The following is a 5,769-nucleotide window of genomic DNA, read 5'->3' on the forward strand; positions in this document are numbered from 1 at the left end:
GACTGCCCTCCTCACCCCTGAGCAGACAGGTGACTTTGGGTTACTATGTTAAGCCCCGAGAGTTTTCAGTTTCTGAATCTGTAAGGAGGCAGTTGGAGTAATAATAACCAACATTTGTTAGAACATGAAGTGTCACATACTCTGCTTACGATTTTATGTGCATTTTGTTCTTTTTTTTTGGGGGGGGACAGCCAGTTTTTTCGCCATCTCTGGGAAGGGCTCAAATCCGCCCAATCTCCCTCAGCCTGGCCACCAGGTCCTCAGTGGTCTCCGCTTTGACGCCAGTCGTGCGCTGCGGCGGGTCCTCCACACTTATCACAGAGAGCTTGGAGGTCAGGTCCACGCCCAGGTCCCCAGGCTTGATCACCTCGATCTTCTTCTTCTTGGCTTTCTGCACATGGGAAGCCACTGTTCACAGGGATTCGGAAGCCCTGCCACCCTCCTGCCACTTCCTTCCCATGGGTGCCATGCCTGCAGACCAGTCCCATGGGCTGANTTCTTCTTGGCTTTCATGATGTTGGGCAGCGTGGCATAGCGGGGCTCGTTGAGCCTCAGGTCGGCCGTCACCATGACCGGCAGCTTCAGGAGCAGGGTCTCCAGGCCCCTGACAATCTCTCGCTCCACTTTCAACTTGTCCCCCTCCAGCGTCACCTGGGAGGCGAATGTGCCCTGGGGCCAGTCAAGAAATCCGGCTGTCATCTGCCCTGTCTGGTGACAGTCATCATCGATGACCTGCTTGCCCAGCAGCACCAGGTCCACCTTCTCTTCTCTGCCAGCTTGGCCAGGACCAGAGCCACCTGCAAGGGACCCAAGCTTTCTGCTTCTTCCGGGGGCACCTCCACATGGATACCTCGGTCTGCACCCATGGCCAGGGCGGCATGAATGGTCTCCTGGCACTGTGCAGGCCCACAGCTGACGGCAATGACCTCCTTCAACAGCTGCTTCTCCTGGAGCCGCACAGACTCCTCCACTGCGATCTCGCAGAAGGGGTTCATGGACTGCTTCACACCATTCGTGGCCACACCCGTCCTGTCAGCCTTCACTCAGATCTTCACAGCTTAGTTGATGACCCTCTTGACAGCAACAAGCATGCGCAGCTCTGCCATCTTCCAGCCGCAGCCACCTGCAGGGTCAACCTGCACCCTCCCGCATTTTGTTCTTTAATCTTCAGATAAGTTGCCCCATGGATTATTGCATCTCATATATAAGAAACTGAAGCTTATAGAGGTTGACAACTTGCCCACGTTGGCACAGCTAGGACCAGCAGAGCAGGGCCCAATGGGAGCCTGACTCCAAGCCCGCACTGCCTGTGTGACCCCCACCATACCGATAGTTCCAGATGCACTTCTGACCACCTAATGATGCCCCTGGAGAGTGAGAGACTTTGCAACTGTAACAGCCTCACTTCACCTTTTTTGCAAATATCATGTATAATTTTCATAAACTTTATCTTAAAAAAATATGAGTTAATTCCCCAGAGGCTTTCCCTACCTGACTTGGCCTCTGATGGCCAGCAGAGGGCAATGTCGTCTCAGGGAGGCGCCCTCCCTTCCCCTGGCCCGGGAACTGTGAAAATTTAACCACTTCTAGCAAAAACCAGTCTCAGCTGGATAGGGCCTAATCTTCCTGGAGAGGATTTGGAGGATGCATAGCAATAAATTCAGATGAAATCCTGTCTCAGCAGCCAAGGCCCTGCTCTGCACACATGGATCTACCTCCTCTTCTTTGTGGCCCACCTTCCTGACCAATGGAAGCAGCTTCTGCTTGGATTCCTAATGGAAAACGGATGCTCCCCTTGAAGACTGCTCTTTTGCATAGGAGAGAGCACATTATTTATGCTAACAGTAAATCCATGGATTCTGTCTTCTAATAACTGGTTGGTTCTTTACTATGTGCCAGACTTTATTAGAAGTGCTTTGATTACATTAATTGATTATCATAAAACTCTGTGAAGCATTTGCTGTTACCTTCTTCATTTTACAGATAAACTGGAGGACGGAGAATTCAAACCACTTGGCCCAAGCTCTACAGTGAGTAAATGGTACTATCTTGTGTCAGATTCAGATTTGTAATGGAGGAAACCAAAACATTTCACCCCCAAATATCCTTCTTAGACATATTTTGAGATGGCTGTTCAGAGGGCCTGCAGGCAGAGGTAGCCCTGCAGAGCTGTCCTTTGTGGGGAGATTTGCATGGTGCAGCCAGGGTTTTTCTGAGGCTCTCCCTTGTCCAGATCAAGAAAAGATCAAAAGAGTCTGACACCTTAAAGTTATGAAATAAATATTTGCCATCTATTCTCTCTGAGGACTGCTACCTGTAAGGTTTCACCTGCCTAACGAGACCTCACCTTTGGGGAACCAGACCTCCTCTTCTCCTCCCATAACCTGCCTTGCCATCATAACCTGATTTACCACCACAACCAGTTTTGGGCCATGCTCCAAGCCCACATTTTTTCTGTAACCTTCAGCTGTGCATAGGCTGGGTGTGGTGACTCATGCCTGTAATCCCAGAACTTTGGGAGGCCAAGGCGGGAGGATCACTTGAGGCCAGGAGTACAAGTTCAAGGCAACATAGCGAGACCCCATCTCTACAAAAAAAAAATGACAAGAATTAGCCAGGCATGGTAGCACAGGCCTATAGTTTCAGCTACTCAGGAGGCTGAGGTGGGATTGCTTGAGCCCAGGAGTTTGAGGCTACAGTAAACCATGATCTTTCCATCGCACTGTAGCCTGAGTGAGAACGAGACCCTATATCAAATAAGATTTTAAGAAGATAGTGTAAAAGTGTCAACCACCTTACCATTTCTTGGAGATCTTTGTAAGCTTCGGAAGATTTGGTGCACATTAATAAATATGTGTGCCTTTTCTCCAATTCACCTGTCTCTTGTCAGTTGATTTTCAGCGACCCTTCCAAGGGCAAATAGGAAGTTTTCCCTTGGCACCCACAGGAACAACTGTCCCTCACTACCTTCTCCTTCACAGTTTCAGAGGACTGGCCACTCGCCAGAAGGCAGAAGAGGTTCATGAGTTCCTCTTTTTCTCATTTGCACTTGACCTCTTTCCCACAACACACACCCAGCAATGTCTTCTACATAGTTTTTCCCCCAGTAAAACATCTTGTGAAAAATCAAATCGGATAGTCAAAATGTTTTAAAAAGTCTCAGGGCTGCTTTCCGTAGAGGTTGCTGCTACATAGCACTAAAGAACATGCATGGAGGTGTGAGAGGGCAGTGCTGCGTGTGTGCCATGGTCCACCTTATTTAGACTCTTGGTTTTGCAGAGAGCATCTCAGGCCAGCACAGATGCAGAATTTCTGGTTCAGTGCAGTTGGCTGAACACTTGTGCTTAACTCTCCACCCTCCCACAAGAGACCCCACTGATAATGATTTCAAAAGAGGGAATAAAACATCACTGCAGACACCACTGGAAGTGAGGTAGCAGGTGGGATTTGACTTCGGGCCAGACTGAAGACTGAAACAGGGAAGAGGCATGCCCACCAGCAGATGGTTTACCATTGCCATGGCAACACCCGACATTACCGCTTCTTTTCTAGAAATTTCTGAGTAATCCACCCTTTAATTTGCAAGTAATTAAAATTACACATAAATATAACTGCAGAACTGCCTCTGAGCTGCTACTCCAACACACTGCCTTTGGGGTATCCTGGGTCTCCAAGGGCAGTCACAGAGCTGTAACACTGCTGCCTCAATAAAGCTGTTTTTTTTCCTACCACTAGCTCACTCTCGAATCCTTCCCTGAGTGAAGCTAAGAACCTTTCCAAGCTAAGCCCCAATTTTGGGGCTGGCTTGCCCTGAATCAAGTGGCATTCCTAGCTGATCTCCCAGCCTATGCCCTCCAAGGAGCCTCCTCAGTGCCCCATTTCTGAGGAGGGTCCTGCCAGTTCTCTGACAAAGGATTCCATCCCAAGGTCATCAGGCAACACTCATCCTTATCCAACTAGATCCGGCCTATATTTCTTACTGCTCAAAAGAGTAAGCCCAACCAATACTTTCAGAAGTGGACCCCATATCAGCCCCTAAAAGTCAACCCTGTGCCCACTGCAGGAAGGAGCTGATGAAAACTGGGGAGCACTTAGAGTACATGTGTTATTGTCTATGTCTGATTTAGCTTTATTTAACAAAAATTTTGGCTAGTTTTCAGAGAATCCAGAAAAGTTTGTGAAGGCGTTTTTTAAGTTGACCATGTTCTTTAATTTCACTTGTCATGACTTGCAAGTATTATCATCTGCTTGGTGTGCTGTGGAAGAAATGCAGTGGGAAAAGGGTGTGGTTTAGACAGTCAATTATGACAAGGCTAGAGAAATACTCAGGGAAAAGATGAAAGGCCCACTCTGTTTCAGGGTCATTTGGTTGGGGCACTCAAGAAAAATACTTGTACAGATCCGGACTCCCCAGAAGGGCAGGCTCTCCTGGGTGTACATTTTATTACTCAGTCTTCCTCTAACAGCAGGGAAAATGCTACAAAAAGTAGCAGCAAGAAGGCTTCACACCCCCGTAATTCAACTCTTAGACATGACTTTTGGTGTTTACAACAACAGTGACAGAGGAGAAGAGGCAAAACCATAAGAAATAGCCAAAAGGTACAATTATTAGCAGATGCTTTAAGCCCCCTTCCTCCTCAGGGTTACCCATCCCAAGAAAGTGTCACAAGATCAGTGTCTGGAATGCCCAGACAAGAAGCCCAGATGAGAGCTCCCAGCTGACTGGCCCCTGAGCCTGAATCAATGTGACTACTATGAACAAAAGAGCCACTGGTAATGAGACTGTCCTAACTGTCCCTGGTGAGAGAGAGAAAAAGCTACCCACCAATTCTAGAGCTAACCTTCTTCCACTAGCCCCAGTATGTGGTTTTGTTCAAGTATGTTTACTAGGGTTCTTGCACCTGTTACCCCACAGACAGCTTCCTGCAGTGGCAGGCCAGAGGCCGCCTGAATATTTTTCTTCAGTGTCCCTGCTGCTGCGTGATCTCTCCAGCAGCTCAGAGACTCAGGTCTCCCCTTGAGTGACACAGTTTGCCCCCTCCCTTCCTTATTGGCTGCTACAGGATTCCCTTCCCTGCCTCTTCCCGTCTTCTATACCTATTGGGGCAGATAAAGTTTGGCCAGGTAGACAGGTCCCTGTTTTGTAAGTAACTTGGATCCTTTTATCTTGTATAAGCACTTTGTTTGATGTGTTTGTTCATGTATATAGACAAGTACTGTGCTGTGTCTTGTGTCTGGCATGTTATCAGATTGGCTTATGAATAAAAGAGCAAGAATAAATTTCGCAAATAAGACTAGTTTGAACTTCTTAGTTTGAAAACAATGTTGTGTCTTTTACAATTAATTTTAAGGTAAATCACTGTTGTTTTCAGGCTTTCTACTGATTAAAATGGCTTCAGATAACAAATTTTTGTACAGTTGAAAACCTTAAAATTGTGAAATGGATCTCATCTACAGAATGCCAATGTCTGGTGAAAAGTTAAGGATTTCTTGCTTTCTAGGTTTATATAAAATGTGCCGGGAAAATATATTCTTTATTAGGAAAAAGAATAATTTTTGTCAAATTCAGAAGTCATTAAAGGGGAGGTTCAAATTGTAAAGGAACCAGTGAGTAGAAAAAAAAGAGATAAAGAAAGCTCTAGATTTATATATATATATATATGTGTGTGTGTGTGTGTGTGTGTGTGTGTGTGTGTGCAAGGAAAGTTATAAAGAAAGAGTTATTTTATATAAAAAGGATATGTTATAGTAAACTCTTGTCCTAGAGTA

At 46.5% G+C, this 5,769-nt stretch overlaps 1 pseudogene across 1 annotated transcript; it reads right to left on the reverse strand.

The window, feature by feature from the left end:
* Positions 1–220: 220 nt before the first annotated feature.
* Positions 221–1,106, reverse strand: LOC108304306 (annotated as a pseudogene). Its single transcript, XR_001825195.2, has 2 exons — positions 497–1,106; positions 221–377 (listed from the first exon to the last, which is right to left on the reverse strand). The product of XR_001825195.2 is annotated as an electron transfer flavoprotein subunit beta-like (transcript).
* Between the last annotated feature and the right edge of the window lie 4,663 nt (positions 1,107–5,769).

Source organism: Cebus imitator, unplaced genomic scaffold, assembly GCF_001604975.1.
Source record: "Cebus imitator isolate Cc_AM_T3 unplaced genomic scaffold, Cebus_imitator-1.0 Scaffold53, whole genome shotgun sequence".
Lineage (NCBI taxonomy): Eukaryota > Metazoa > Chordata > Mammalia > Primates > Cebidae > Cebus > Cebus imitator.